This window comes from Eschrichtius robustus, chromosome 1 (assembly GCF_028021215.1).
Source record: "Eschrichtius robustus isolate mEscRob2 chromosome 1, mEscRob2.pri, whole genome shotgun sequence".
NCBI lineage: Eukaryota > Metazoa > Chordata > Mammalia > Artiodactyla > Eschrichtiidae > Eschrichtius > Eschrichtius robustus.
This window is the reverse complement of record NC_090824.1, coordinates 193,025,676-193,042,813: the sequence shown is the minus strand read 5'-3', so window position 1 is coordinate 193,042,813 and position 17,138 is coordinate 193,025,676.

The window sequence follows — 17,138 nt, the reverse complement described above, 5'->3', positions numbered from 1 at the left end:
CAGCAAGACTTAATGAATCCTAATTCAATAGTGGGCTAGTAGATTTAGCTGCACGTCCTCTTACCCCCTCGCCCTTGGGGAAAATAGTCTATGAGTATCCCGAAGTCAATTGTTATTCTCTGAGCTGTTGCAGTAGAGCTGTGTAGGTTCACTTATAAAAAGAAGGCATTTCGACCATACGCTGGAAAGATTTTATGAGCATGTGAGTGACATTGTGTGTTTGTGTGTCTCGGGCAGAGAACGAGACTCAGAGGTAGTCATTTTTACCTGACTCGTACAGCTGAGGGCCACGCTGCTTTTTAGCACTGACCTGGCTGTGGTTACGTTGCAGCCCAGTACTGACTTCTCCCCTTTACTTTGTGAAAAACTGTAGTAAAATGTACATGATATAAAATTTACCATTTTAACCAGTTTTAAGTATTTAGTGGCATGCAGACATTCACATTATCGTGCATGTATTGTGTGTCACCACCATCCACCACCAGAACTTTTTTCATCTTCCCAAATGGAAGCTCCAAACCCACTAAACAATAACTCTCCATTCCACCTCCCCCATCTCCTGGCAACCACCGTTCTACCTTCTGTCTCTGAACTTGACTACTCTGGCATCAATGGAATCACACAGTATTTGTCCCTTTGTAACTGGCTTATTTCACTTAGTCACAATGCCTTCAGGTTTCATCTGTATTATAACAGGTGTCCAGATTTCCTTCCTCTTTAAGGCTGAATAATATTCCATTATATGTATAGACCACATTTGGTTTATCCGTTCGTCTGCCAGTAGACACTTGGGTTGCTTCCCCTTTTTGACTATTGTAAATAATGCTGCTGTGAACATGCGTGTGCAAATATCTGTTTGAGGCCCTGCTTTCAGTTCTGGGGGGGAATCTATACCCAGAGTGGAAGTACTGGATTTTATGGTAATTCTATTTTTAATTTTTTGAGGAACCGCCATATTGTTTTCCATAGTGATTGCACCACTTTCCATTCCCACCATCAGGGTACCTTTTACTCTTTACTCCCTGGCTGACATCCCCATGGAGAACTTGGGAGTATTAGCTGCTTGTTTCACATTCTGTTACAAAGGACAGGGTCCCTCCTGCATCCCATCTATCATGACTTCATCTGGCATTTATTGCCTCCTTATCCTTGTTTTACTTCGTAATTTTGCTCAGAGGTCAGGTACTAGAGGCGTAGGTTATACTTTCAATTCTGACAAAGAACGTGTGAACGGGGAAGTTATCCTTTGTATGTTTCATTGGACTTTTGTCATTTTTTATTACCGTTACTATACTTGCTATACCTATGGGCTATCTGTCACTGAATTTCTCCAATATTCTTAGTAACAATGTGTAAGAAACACAAAGTCTAATATAGAAATGCAGCCTCTTAGAGATTTGTGGGAATAAAGTTAATTTGAGGAGTGCATTTGATGTTTAGTTAGCACCTGACTTTTAGGTGTGCTAGACATATCTGACTACATGCTACCGTATCAAAATACAAAACAAAACAAAACTTGGGGAAGCTAGCTAAACCTGTGGATATTATCCTCCTCTGTCCCCTCTCTCTATGACTCTGGATGGTAATAAATATCCCATCAGTAGAATCTGTCCTCATTTTCTCAATATAATCTACGCCCTTTTACTTTGAAATGATGACTTCCCCCATATCTCTTAGGTCCCCAAGCCTGAAAGGATTTTAGTTTCCCAGGCTTGAGAGCTTAGCCTGTGAGGAGAGGTACAAATAAATGCTTTGAAGAGCCATATAGAGAAAACAGCCCCAAGTTCTCCAAGGCTCTGCTACTCACTCCTGCAGCCTGGCCATTCTCCATCAGCTTTGTCTGAGCAAACAGCACTCCCCTCCCACCTGGGCGCTTAGCTTTCCAAGAAAAGCAGGTTGGTGGTGATACTAGCTTAGGAAAACAGAAGATATCCGAGCTGTGGCCTTGTTCTTCCTGCATGGCCAGGAAATCCCTACCAGGGAGCTCCTGGAGTCCTCGGGAAGCCATCTTCCTTTACTTCCAGGCAGAGATGCACATGCAAAGGACAGTTCTGTTATTTTATCTTATTTTATTTTTGTCATCTCTGTTCCTGACACCACCTATGTATAATTCTCAATTGACTTTTTTTTTTTACAAGGAAAAAACTATTCCCTCCAATACTTTATAGAAGGGGATTAGTTAGAGTCACTGTGACATTCCAGGCTGGCTAATAAATAATTTGAATGTAAATTATATAGACTCTGAACACAAGTGTGTGAACTCACAGGTGTCCTTCAAACCATTGTACTTCCATATTTCTGCTCTTTATGGAAGACTTTTTTCTTAAACCAAGAGTTAAAAATAAACTCATAATTGAAATCTGTTTTATGCTAAATAGGAATATCAATTACTGTTGAATAATCAGCCTCACCTGATTATTTGAGGTTATACTCAAAATGCTTGACAGTAGCAAAAAGGTTCTAGCAGCTATTTCAAATAACAGGTTCAGAAAGTTTCAACTGAGTCACTATTGGGTCGTTTAATATAAAGAGCCCAAGTCAAAGCCAAGCTTGTTTAATATACATTCTTTTTTTCTCTAAATGGGGACTGACGGGCTATTTTCTAAATATGGTGACATGAAATTACATTTTACACTAGCTAGCTATTTTATTATAGGCTATTTTTCACACAGGCTCTTTTATAGGACTGTTTTATTATATACCTTGAAAGCACTGCATTTTGGTAGAAGATATTCTGTTCTCATTAAACGAGCAGAAACCTGTGTAGACTGAATTAATAGCCAACAGGACTCGGGTAACTGATTCTTCATTTGCAAAATGCTGAGCCATTAAGAGGATCAATCAGTAGGGGGTGGTGTAATCCACAAACACAGACATTTTCCCCCGTGGTTCTGTTCATGCATCTGAATGCAAAATTGTTCAGGATATTTTTTTATTTTTGAAGTGCATTAAGGAAAAAGGCATCCCAGCAGGGGCTTAATAAAGGACTTTTTTTCTCCTTTTTCCAAACTTTTTATATTCATACCAGGCTTTCTAGTTTGGAAACCATTTTGAAGTCAACGTTGTGAATATTAAACGGGGAAGGGAATGAGGCCAAGCTGTTACCTCATAAAAATCAGATACTAACCCTTTCCCACTCCCTGGGTGGAAGGTGTGATATGCTCAGAATGACCGTTTTGATCTTGTTAAGTGGTCAAATTTAGTAATAACGGTTAAATCTCATGCAAGCACAAGGCGGGTTATAACTGGGGTGGATTTGTGAGGGGGTCCTAATCTCCAGAGCAGAAACTTGAACCTCCATCTGGAGACCGAGGTGGTCCTGTTGAACTGAATTAAACTAAACATTGCTGGTGTTGCCCCTAACAACAGTTGCTAGGCGACCTTTGCCGGCATGTGGAGGGGTGGGAATCACTGCACGTCACGGCACTTTTTATCATCATACACCAGCGGTCTTGTTTTGGGAAGGGCCCGGCACATATATTGAGTGGGCCACGTGATAGAAATGTCACACACACACTGGGAAAGGGAGGCATTTGGGAACGGTCTGAGAAATCAGAAATAGTTGTCATGCAGCTGGTATGGCATCCCTGCCTGTGTGATCTCTGACTAAAACTCCCAACATGGGCTTCAGTTGATTGACAGCGTTGAATTTAGTGTGTGACCATCCTGCTCTGTTGGGGAGGCTGGAAAGGGAAGGGAAGATGGAACGAGTAAAGGTGAAGATGTCATTGCTCCATCAGTATTGGGATGGCAACTCTGGTAGCAATCTACATGGTACCCTGTGTTACAATATAGTGACCAAGTGAGCACACGTTGAAAGCATTCTCTCAATCAGTACATGATTTGATTTACAGATCGCCAAATATCTCATGATGTTATTCACTTCCCGAGGTGCGAAGGGTCCTAATGCAGAAGTCTATTTACTCTTTTAAAGGGGTTACATCTACTGCAGCAGAAAATGTCGCCGCCGTTCATTGAACAGATTAGCTCAACACAAGCAGAGCCCAAATGACTGTTTCCAAAAATCACACTGCTCTTTGGGCTGAGCAAAGGCTTGGAGGGGCGCCTTTTCTTTTTTATTCTCCTATTCTCTTTCCACGTGGCCAATCTATGCAGTCTCAGCAGCTGGGCTGAGATGCCTGTGGTTTGAGTAGTTAGATTGTAAATCAGTAGAAACCTGTCTGACCCCGCCCTGCCTTTACCGGTTTTAAAGGAGCAATTCTCTACAAGACTTTCTTTTAAAAACCAATTAAAAAGCTATTTTTAATTAGAGCAAATGAAAGCAGTTCATAAATTTATTAATCCCTGGAGCGTCATACAACCTAAACGACATCCCTGCTTCAGAGATTTCAACTCTTAAATGATCCAGCTCTGTTACCACAAAGGAAGCGAGCGTCTCCAGGACATTTTTCTATGAAGGTACCAGATAATTAAAATGACTGTAGCTCCAGGGTGAAACGTCATACCTGCCTTCCCATGTTCTCAATATTAGAATTGCATTTAGAAGACACTTTTATAGGTCACCAGGCAGGAAGGGTAGAAATAAATCAATGAAAAAAAAAAGTGCATCTTGCTCAAAAAAGAAGGGGGGAAAGAAATAGATATTTAAAAGGTCCTTTGGAGAAGTGATGGGTCAGAGGACGTTATTATTTCCCTAAGGAAGAAGTAAAGTGGGTGATGATCTGATTTCTGGACAGAAAGTCATGGCTCAGGACTCTGGCTCTGAGATCAGGTCTGGATTCATTTACTGTCACCAACACTTGCTGATGACCCACGTCGGACAAGTTATTTTATCTGGATACGCTCCTGATTCTCCTACGAATTTCAGTTAGTAAATACATCTTAACGTACACGCAATATATAACTACAAGATTTGATAACACATAATATGTAAGGCGCTTAGGATTGTGCCTGGCACGTGGTAAGCTTGCAACAGATGTTAGGGTGGTTGTTGCCTTATTTTTGCTGTACATCGCTGAGAAGGTTGTTCTTAGGCAGGATTCCTAAAGGGAGCAGTGAGTGTTATTTGAATGTGGGGAGCGGCACTTGACATGAGCAGAGTAGGAACAGATGCTACCGAAAGCAGATGAGGATAAAGGTGACACCTGCCCGCCTCTAGCAGATGTCAGAGGGAGGTCCTTGGCTGATGACTTTGAGCAGCCTCACCGTGGTGGACACTCACAGACCCAGAGTAAATAATGGGTTCCCAGAGGGACCTTAAGTGGTCAACATAATGAATAGCATTTGTGTTGAACTTCATAGTTCCTCACATTATCCTATTTGACCCTAGCGGCAGCCAAGTGACATAAATAGGGCTGGGATTCTTTCCTTCCTCTCTGTCTCTATCTGTTTCTCAACAGAAGAGAAAATGATGGTCAGAATCTGTGACTTGCCCCTGATTCAGTGAGCCAGCCTGAGAAGCAGAGGCACAGGGACCTAGCACATGTGTTCTGCCCCCAAATCCCACACGCTAGAGTCTTGGCTTACTGTGACGGTGCTTGGTGTGCCCATGTCATATCGCCGTGTCCCATTTGGCTTCAGTGCAGCTGAGGCGACAGCACTTACATGTGGTCAGGGACCCACCCGGACCACAGAACCTTGGTTTCTCTCTATCTCCCCTTCCAGGATTTTCCCAGAAGACTCCAGATCCTGAAGTAGGAAAGTTTAATGCCCTTGGAGACTATCCTCAACCAATGGGGGGGTTGGGGGGGTGGGATGGAGTTAGTGGATAAATGCCCCAGCTTCTGGTCCCTCTGGGGACAGTTTGGGGGGACATTCTGCAAGGCTTCTTAGGGGTCCCCAGTGAAGCTGAGCCCCCCTCCCCCTTGTCCTGGCAGTAATCAGCTCAATAATGAGCCTTTTCTGACTTCCCTTCCTCTGTCTCACTTTGCTGCCCTCTCACTGCTAATGCTCGGGATTTCCTCTCCCATAAACTATGCACATCCTGCATTCAGGGAAACCGAAAGGAAGGCAACAAACCCTTAACAAGGAAGCTCTAAAAGTGACATAAAGCTGTTCTAATCAGGAAGGACAAAGGCCATATTTAATATTCCAGTTTAATAATTCAAAGGTACTCATTTGGTAAATGTTGGAAATTAAAAAAACATATTCCACTTGGATTCAGAATTCAACAGGGCAAAAGGAAAACTTTTCCCCATGTGTTGCTTTTTTTTTTTTTTTTTTTTAATTTATTTATTTAAATTTGTGGCTGCGCTGGGTCTTCGTTGCTGCACGCGGGCTTTCTCTAGCTGCGGCGAGCGGGGGCTACTCTTCGTGGCGGTGCGCGGGCTTCTCATTGCGGTGGCTTCTCTTGTTGCGGAGCATGGGCCCTAGGCACGTGGGCTTCAGTAGTTGCAGCGTTGTTAAATGGGTTTGTCTTCTGTGGAGCCCAGTGGTCTGTGTCCTTGTGGGTTTGCTGTCCCTTAACGAAGGTGCTGGCCAGATGCACAGAGCTGGAGCACAGCTGAGGGCCTTTGCTGCCTCCATGCAGTCTGGTTCCCTTTGCTGGGTTCGTGCAGAAATGTAGAGGGTCCTCTGTCCTCCCACCTTGGAAATCCCACCACAGAGTTCTGTGTGGGAGGCCAGCCGGGGCCAGTGGTGGATCAGGGAGGGCTGAGCTCTCAGATCCGGTCCCCTCCCCCTGCTTGGGCTCCTCATCATCACTCGTGGGATGCACGTGGGATATAGGGTAGAACTCTGGGTGTGAGTTCAGGCTCTTACTCCTGCCTCCTGTAAAAGTCACTTACGTGCTCTCTCTGGCCTTTGGCTCCTCATTTGGAGAAAAAGAAAAGGGAGCAAAGCTAATGAAGATGTGTGTATATAACTTTTGGAGTTGTTGTAGTCACAGAGGTGGAGATATACGTGAAAGTGCTTAGAATACCAAAGGGAACAAAGCAAGTGTTAGCTCTTGATTTTTAGGAGGTGAGCAGGGGACAGGAGAAAGAGAGAGAAGAGAAAAGGTGACAAGGACCCTGCTTAGTAAGTTCCATCCCCTCGGGCTCCTCCCTCTGCCTGACCACGCCTCCCCTTCCCCTGCAGCCCCCTCTTTGCCTGGCCCACTCCTCTCTGCCTTCCGGTCTCAGCTTAAAGGTCACTTCCTCCAGGAAGCCCGCTCTGACTGCCCCTCCACTAAGTCTCTGACGGGTGCTTCTGTGCCCTTGTGTCAACCTGAACTTGACCCGTCAGAGCCCTTCCTTCATTGCCTGTGGTTTGTCTGCATTCCCTACAGCCCCATGACGGCAGCGCCTCACCACTGGAGCGTATCAGTACCTTACCCAGCAGGCCCAAAATGGGGGATAAAGGACTAATATGAGAACAGATGTGTTCTCTTAATCACTCCATGGCTGAGATTTTGGCGACCCAATATTCTTGGTCTGAATCATCTTAACCTTGTTACTAATCAACTACTGCAGTTACTAAAATACCAGAAAGTACAAACCGTTGGGTGGGATATTTTTTAGTAGAAGAACAAATCATTGACTTATGTATAGACATTAGAGTTGCTTTATTCAAGTTCAGAATTAGGAGTTCCAGCTTTTCCTGAAGGTGAAGGAAGCCCTGAATGCTGCACTTTGGAGATCTGATCTACATAAACACTGTCTATTGAAGACTTGTCAATATACAAAGTAGACGCCATCAACAACTCACCTTATCAATATACTACATTGTAAACTTTAAAAAATAGGTTCCCACTCCATCTGATTTCATTTAGTGGAAGGAATATTTTTATTTACTGAGTGCTGAAGGCACAGTAAGCATGTGAAAATGAAAGACATATTTTATATATATATATATATATATATATATATATATATATATATATATATATATATATATATATACCCCAAAATCCCTTGGGAAATTTCAGCACATTGTACATAACATGCATCTTTTTAAAAAAACTTAAAATTTAAATGTCAGAAATATTACTGCTCTGTACTTAGTGCCTAAATCTTTTTAGACACATTTTACAGATTTTCTTTACAGCAAATCATGCTCAGTGAAGTTACAGTTTAGTAGTCAATCTCTGTAGTGATTTAACACACAGGTATGTTTTCTTGTGACTTTCATGTTTGTAGCTCATCTTAACATAATAAGTATGAAACTACTGCTAATGGTGCAATGATAGCTATTGATCTTTCCTGCCCAATTAAGTAACAAAGAAAGAATAGAAAGGTGTGATGAGAGTTTGATGCAGTTGATGTCCAATTATGATCAGTTCATATCACTGAAGGCTATAAGGGCTCCAAGTGCTAAACGGGGCATAGCCCAGCCCCTATGTTCACTGCAGCACATTCACAATGGCCAGGATGTGGAGACAACCTAAATGCCCATTGATAGATGAATGGATAAAGAGAGTGTGGTATATTCACACGGTGGAATATCACTCACACTTAAAAAAGGAAGGAAATTCTGCAATGTGCAATAACACGAACTTCAAGGACATTCCTGAGTGAAATAAACCAGTCACAGAAGGACAGTATTGCGTGATTCCGCTTACATGGGGTATTGAAAATAGTCAAATTCATAGAATCTAATAGTGGAATGGTAGTTGCCAGGTGTCAGAGGGTGGAGAAATGGGGAGCTACTAATTAACAGGCATAGTTTCAGTCAAGTAAGGTGAATAAGCTCCAGAGATCAGCTGTGTAATATTGTGCCTGTAGTCGACAATCACATACACTTAAACATGTGATGACAGTAGGTCTCATGTTAAGTGTTCTTACCCCTATAAAATAAAATCTAAAAACACAGAAAATATAACAAAACAAAGCCGCCTAATGGCGGGCTCCCAATACAAGTATTTTGATAGTGCTTGGGGTTGGTCATTTGCTGTGGTCATTCTTTATTTTTCTTACCAAGGCAGAGAAGCAGGTTTAGAAGAATGAGGGGGGTGTCCAGTCAAGGTCTGTGTATTGATTTAAGATACCCGTTAGACATGGCCATGGTGACTAGACACCGAGCTGGAGCCCAGCGCTTGCAGGAAGTCTAGGATGGAGAAATGAACGTGGGCAACATCAAATGGCCCATGCCATTCAGAGCATGAGCTGGGTGCAGTCATCTAAGGAGTGTAGCTAGGGGAAGAAGGAGGCTCAGCCAGGCGCTGCAGCGTTCAGCAGTTAAGCCAGGTTCTCCTGGAGCATTCTGCCCACCTTGACAGTTCTGCTCAGCAGGAGAACCCCAGGGAAGGAAGAGGCCCAGCTGACCCCAGGCACAGTAACCTCAGAGCCGAGAGGGTAGTTGCCAAGCACCAGCCAGACACAGTACTTACGCTGCTGTAAGAGCCTGTGTTCCAAAGCTCCCCCCAGGCCAGCACTGATGGTGCGCCCCCAGTTCCCCCGTCTCCCGCATTTGCCCCTGGAAATAGAGGCCTTGGAAACACCCCGCATCTACCGTGCTTCTGTTTCATCCCTATCAATGTACCCTAGCCGCCACAGGAGTCAGGGGCAGGGGAATTTCCCTTCTCTGCCTTCACCCCAAACCCCTCTACTGCCTAGTTGCTTTGCTTCCACTTGGAATTCCTGAGTTCCAGCCTAGTACTGGAAGTCAGATGACCAGCTTGTTCCCGGTCCTCCCCGTTATGGCATGGACCACATTTTTATGTCTTTGGATTATGGAATTTTGCTTCTAACTCCTGCAGAGACATTAAATGAGCCAGCTAGGTGTTGGCCCTTCTCTTACCACCATCTTCTTTGGTGAAGTCATTTTTCCTGTTTGAATAAGAATAAATCATTGACACATACGTAAATCAGTCTCTTGCGGGCACTGTATGCACAGTATCTCTAATTCTCACAGTGATTCCTGAAGTACAGGCTTTATTATCTGCTCTTGACAGATGAGTAGACTTGAGACCCCAAACCCCTAAGTCATTTGACCAAGGTCGCACAGACGAAGGTGGATTTTCCTTGAAGCCTTGTTTGGCCTTACTGTTCAATATCACCTGTTCTTAGTGTTTGCCTCTTGGATTGTTCACTCGTTTATTTATTGGTTGGCCGCCATCTGAACTCCCTGCCTGCTTAAGGGCGTCTCGCACCCGATATGTAGGACAGGGTCCCACGGCCCAGGATGGAATCCAGGCAGTTGGCTATCTGTGCCTGGTTCTCTGACTGTGCAGAGACAATGCACCAATGCAGGGGCAGTTACAGGTTATTAGAGGGGTTCCCAGTTTTAGTGGCAGCATCAAGCACCCAGTGGTCTGGGGCCAGCTGTCCCAACCGACTGACAGTGGGGGACCTCGGCTATCTCCTCTGCTACCTAGACCCCTGGCTCTTCTTCATTCTCTCATTCTGGTTCTCTAGTCTCCCTCTCAGTTCAAGTGTGCTTCTCTTCATCCTTCCAGTAATGCCTCTTTTGCTTGAATCAGCAGAACTGCTTTCTTGGATTACAACCAAGAGCTCTCATCCAATGCTGCTGAGGAATCCAGACCATATTCTACTAATGGGGTGTTTTACCCGACAAAAGATGCCCCCCTAAAGAGCTATAAATAGGACAAGGCTGAAGAAGGGAATGGGACCAAGGGAAAGGGTTTTTACTTTGCTCTTCTTTACCATCGGATTGGAGGCAAGTGCAGCAAAAAGAGCATCCCTTTTAGGAAATCCTAAAGAATGTGAAAGACTCAGAGACTCTATGGAGAACAGTCAAGGATGAGACTTGATGGAGTTCTTTCTGTTTCGCCCTCTTCCTGGACCTGTGAATTCTTGTTACAGGGTTTGTTGAGACTCAGATACACTCTCTTTCGCCCTGGGTTGTTGCATCCTTCACTGTCAAAGGTTGGACTTTCTGTCTGATCCTTAGCAGAGTCATAGGTGAATATAATTCGGTATGAGGATTAGGATCTGGGCCTATTCTGTACAGTCCTTACAAGGTCATCCTAATTATTTCCTTGGCCTGGTAGATGGCACAACCGGCAAATAGTCCTGAGGACAGAAGTTATCCTTCCACACTCCGGGATTCTCTCTTCATTTCTGTGAGCTCTACAACAGCACAGCAGTCTTGGGCTGGCTGGAGAGTTGTTGGAAAGAAGCTCCCCTATAGGACACATGGCAGTGGCTGATTCATGTTAATACGTGTGTTAACAGGCATAACAAACATCCCATAAAAAAACCCCACTGAAGCAGCAAAGGAACAGTTGTCATCACTGGTCTGGAAGATGTATTATAGTGTGACCCAGGAAGTAACTCTGAAGTAAAGCACTTCTGGCAATGCAGAGGTGGGTATGTGTGGGAAGATGGCAGTGCTGCCGAAAGACTGCTGAGGCTGCCCAGAATGCCCTCCCATTGAAGCATCACAGACCCAGAAGACATCCCTGTGGTGAACAGGTGACTACAGGGGGACTACTTGCTAACTGGAAGAGAGCTATACCTTCCACTTCTGCATGTGTCTATACAGGAGCAAATAAGAAGAAAAGTAACAAGAACTACAAAAATGCAATTGATAAAGATAAATGCTTTAAAGCCCGAGCATGGAGCAAGTTTAGAGCAACGCTCCATGAATCCTTCATGAGTCACAGAAGTGACTGATCTAACGTAGAGCCCCAAAGGGCTGTTAGTAGACGTGGGACCATGAAGATTGCAGAATTTGATCAGAAATGAGAAGATCTGAAAGCCTAGCATAGAGACGTTTCCCCAGCTGTTCATGGCTAAAAGTTTCCGCCATCTTAATAAGGAAGAATTGGTCTTTGGCATCAAGCTCACACTATAATTATTGAGTTCTGTTTCCAGAACAAGACCAGGTCCCTTTTGATTGTGGTCCACAGCCCACATTCATAACCCAGAGCCACATAAGACCTGCTCTGGCACCGAACACGTCTTCAGAATGCCTGAACCCAGCCCCGTGGGACACCATTCTGGGGCAATAAGTCTGAACATCCCTGTGTAAGATGGGCTCCTTGCTGCCTATGAGAAATACCCTCGTGCCCAATTCACATCAACCCTGGGATCCCTCTGAGGTGGTCCAGAGGACCAGTGATAAGAACTTTATGTGCACACAAAGGGAAAACAGACCAGTGGGAGAGGCTGCTTCAGAACTTAAGGACTTCTCACCAGGGACTGATGTAAACCAATCCAGTAACATAGGGTTGGAGCAGTTGATTTAACCAGTGCTGATTTTTTTCCCATTCCCTGGAGTCCTAGTGAATAAGTAATCAAAATGCTAGACGCTTATCTTCAGAGATGCCCTGTCAAGGGTTGAGACAAAAAAGATGCATTTCATTTATCTGCTTGCCTGGTCTGCAGCTCTGTAAGAGTGCCTGGTGTTCTGGGCTTAGTCTCGGGAGGGAAGACAGTAGCTTTCTATGCTTGGGATTTCTTTCCTCCCCCTTTGTCTTGGCGCAAGAGCAAAGAAGAGATGTTTGAATTCTCAGCAGTGGCGAAACACTGCCTATTTAGAATCTTTTCCCCATGGCACGTTGACTTATTATTTCAGACTCACTTTCAAAAAGAACTTTCCAGCTGTTGAATGTTGAATTAGAACTTGAAACGGATTCTGATCCTGACTTCAGTTCTCCGCACTGCAAAAGGCAATCAACTGCGTGGCTCTGTGGCTTAATTGTGGCTGTTGCTGCCTCTCCTGGCTCCCTGTGCAGGGTCCATTCTTTTGTAAGGAAGCAAAGCAAGCGGGTTTCTTTCGGCTCGCCTGTTTTTATTCTTTTTTAGCCTGTTTCTATTCTTGTAAATTTGCAAAGCTCTTACATTTTACACTGAACTGAATAGGGTCACAAAAATGCCCAGAATGATTGTGTTTTGTGGCGGGGTGGGGAGATGGGATACCGTGAAATCAGATGGTTTTGAGGACATATTTTTATGCCTCGGTGGAGGTTGAAGAACTAATATCAATAATGACCATTTAATGAGTACTTACTCTCATCGTCCCAATTACCTTTGTATACGTTACCTTTAATTCACAGTGCTCCTGTGAGGTAGGTATTATCCCCGTTTTACAGACGAGTAAACTGAGTTTCAGAGGGGTTAAGAAAATGGCAGAGGGTCACACAGCTATTATGTGTCAGAACTGGGTTGGAATATAGATTGGTCTGATTTTCATAAAGTCTGAATTTTTGTTTTCTACTCTGCCACTCTGTCCAACTAAAAATTACTGTGCAGGCTTAGGAGTGCCAGTGATCACTCTTACGAGTAGCAATAAGCAGCCACAACAAAAACAAGCAACAGTAATAACAGCTAGTATTTACTGAGCACCTACCAGATGCCGGGTTTGTCTGCATTATCTTTGTAATCCTCACAATAATGTTGTGATTTAGATGCTATTTTTATTCCTATTTTGCGAACAAGGCAACTGAGACCTAGCATGGCTAAAGAACTTGCTCAGGCTCCCACAACTTGGACATGATAGGGCAGAGCTTTATACCCAGGTCTGCAGTATCCAGACTCCAAGTTCTTAACCATTTCTCAGTGGCAGTGAACAAAAGTGTCCTTAAATCTGGTATCAAGTAGGTGGAAGAAGAGGGCCCCACATTCCTCATTTCTGGAATGAGAGACTGTCATGAGCCTTCTTTAGATTGTAAAGGAGAAGTACACGCCTTTGCTTGTGTTTTATTCAGGGATGTGTGCACAGTGCTATCCTTAGAAGGATGGGCAGTGATTGTATTTACAAGAAGCTCTCTGAGCAGTTGAGACCTAAAAGTTCTCTGACCGTTAGATTAGCCCCTCTCTGTAGACAGGGGTGGAATGAAGCAAATTGGATTTTCCACCAATTCCCAAAGGGCATGAACTCAACTTTTATAGTTCATAGGACAATTCGAGTTTTGAGTTGAGGCTGAATGACCCCATGTAGAGAGGACAGACTGGCTAGATTGTACGAACGTTCAGCTCTGTTTCAACATGGGAGCTCTGGGGAGTCTGAATTTTAGTTTTATGTTTTGTGTAGAACTTGTTGACATTAAAATGCTTGGTTTTTGAAATAAAAATACATGTGTGTTTGTGTGTTTGTGATATACTATGACAGCCTTGTGTAATTGGCCTTAAGAAAAAAACAGGATCTCCAGATACATTTTACAAGCTTGAAAGTGTCTGTGGTTGCCATTTTCCCATACCTAATTTTAGTCTTAAAATATGGCACTTAAAGCAGTGCAATATATTGAGTAGCACAAGTTTAAATGATGGTGTAGACATGCACAAGACCCCCTGCAACATGTCTACTCATGTCACCAAGTTGGCTTTAAATTAATTTTGTGTCTATGCTTATGCAATGGGTCTTCACTTTAAAAAAAATATATATATATATATATTTATTTATTTATTTGGTCGCACTGGGCCTTAGTTGCGGCAGGTGGGCTCCTCAGTTGTGGCTCCAGGGCTCCTTAGTTGCGGCTCCAGGGCTCCTCCTTAGTTGGCATGTGAACTCTTAGCAGCAGCATGCATGTGGGATCTAGTTCCCTGACCAGGGAGCGAACCCGGACCCCCTACATTGGGAGCTCGGAGTCTTATCCACTGCGCCACCAGGGAAGTTCCCGAGTCTTGACCTTATTACCTCTGTGATAACCTCTTTTTCTGAATATGCTTTTAAATTTTGAACTATGTTAAGCAAACGATGACAAAGGAATCTTATCCTGGATATGAATCCATTCCACCCTCCCATCATGAAAAACGTCCACTTTTATCACAAAAACACTTGTCCAGTATGGGTGATGGAGAAGGGGAACAGGGTAAGGAAAATATACATGAACACTTAATCCCAGCAGTGCCTATATCAAGCTGTAGGGTGTATTCTTGTGCTTGTATTACACGGTGGTTCAGCTGATACTGTGGGAATACTTAACATTCGGAACTAAATCACAAGGCAGTCTTGGGCGGTCTGATGCAAGAGCTCTAGAAAATGGACTTTGACATCGCACTTTATGCCTTTGCATTGTGAGGGCTTGATCATAATTTTTCTAAATGTAAGAAATTAATTGGATGTATTTCTCAGTGACTAAAAAAAACCCAAACAGAAATTAGTGATTTGTGTTAATCCAGACCCTAATTTGCTTTAACTCAATTACTCCAGATATATGAATCCTCTATCAGCTCTATCACATATTGACTCAAATTTATTGTTTGTTTCCTTTATGTCAAAAGTCTGCATCTTACAAACCTCAGCTATTTTCACCCTCTTGTTTCCAAACCCCACTTTCTCAAACAGACCTCATTCTGTATTTTTGGACCATAGCTATTTACTTTCTCCTAAGAAAGCAGAGTTAGGAAAATACTATTTTCATCTACAAAATGAGACATTTGTAAACTGGTGTATGGGTAGGTGACTGCATAATTAATCTTCCAAATCTGTGCACTCGTGAGAGTGAATGGGAATGCTATTAAAATTATGCCTGAACAATAATTTGATGATCCCAATCAAAGGGAGACGTGTGGTCACTGACAATTTGTGAAAGTATTATCAATGTGTACTTTCTGTGAGTATACAAATAGGATTTGAATTTTGCAACTAAAACTATAGTAGATCTTCCAACATCGTTACCTACTTTGAATCTAGATTGATTAACATTTGATTTTGCTAAGATTTCTGGTCAGAAAGCTTTGTTAGAAAAATTAGTTACGAAGTTATTATTTTCTTTTTTTTCTTTTAAAATTTATTTATTTATTTATTTATTTATTTATTTATTTATTTATTTATGGCTGTGTTGGGTCTTCGTTTCTGTGCGAGGGCTTTCTCTAGTTGCGGCAAGTGGGGGCCACTCTTCATCGCGATGCGCGGGCCTCTCACTATCGCGGCCTCTCTTGTTGCGGAGCACAGGCTCCAGACGCGCAAGCTCAGCAATTGTGGCTCACGGGCCTAGTCGCTCCGCGGCATGTGGGATCTTCCCGGATCAGGGCTCGAACCCGCGTCCCCTGCATTGGCAGGCAGATTCTCAACCACTGCGCCACCAGGGAAGCCCCGAAGTTATTATTTTCAAAAAATATCTAACAATGCTCTTTAACACCTGGGACGAGCCTGGAACGACTGCTGGGTGCTAGGGATGCAGTTGTGTGCCAAGTAGATACAGTCCAACCCGTTGTGAAGCTCACAATTCTAGTGGAGAAGGTAGACGACCAGGTGGACCATTTCAGTATTTTATGATGAGTAAAGAAGGGATGCCATGAAAATACAAAAAGATGACACTTCTCACAGCCTGGGTGCGAGTGATACCCAAGCTGGGCAGTGAAGGATGTGTAGAAGTTGCAAGGGTGAAGAGCTTAGCAGCAGTGTTCCAGGCTGAGGGAAGAACATGTTCAATGACAGAGGCAGGTAGGCGGGTAGAAGTAGTGATGGGGATTGTGGCGTGTCTATTCCGATCATTCTGTTTTCTCAGAGAAATGTGAAGGAAAGTCATCATCTGAAAATGAAGACTGAAAAATACTGTAAGCATTGTTGGCCAAAAAAAAAACAAGAAAAACTAAAGTGTGACATAACAAAAAACGGAGTTGTCAACCATGTGAAACAACGGAAACTTGCCTACGCTGCTGGGCATGAAAACTGGTAGACCCGCTTGGAAAATAGTGTGACAGTATTCAGTAAAAGCAAAGATGTTCATATCCTATGACCCAGCAATGCCATTCCTAGTTATTTGTCCTATAGAAATGTGTGCACAGGCGATCGTGGCCCCTGTACAAGAATAATTATGGCATGATTGCTCTTACGGTAGGGAGTAAAATTATTTTTAAAAAAATAATAATAATAACCAATCATCAACATAGTGGTTACCATTAGGAGGAAGGAAGGGGGCTGTGATCATGAATGAACATACTAAAAGATTCTGAAGTACTAACAATGTCCTATTTCTTAATCTGGATGATCTGTTAAACTGTAAATATATGTTTTTTGCACTTTTATAAACTGTTCAATTCCAACATTAAAAAGTATTTTTAATCCCTTAACAAAAAGAAAAAAGAAAACGACGGAGAACGTGGCCCCTTCAGAAAAGTGGAAGTAGGTCACTTTTGCTGGATGTGCAGCCCTGGGTGGGTTGTGGTCGAGCAATGTGGCTCAGTATGCGGACCCAGATCCTGAAAGGTCTTCAGAGCTGCGATGAGGGCTTCTGATTTCATTTCGAGGGTAAGGGGGCCCCAGTGAAGTGCTTTAAAGGCAATAGCAAGTGAGCCCTCTGGGTCGAGGTGTGAAGAGTAGATGAAGGGTCTGGAGGGGGGTGGTCA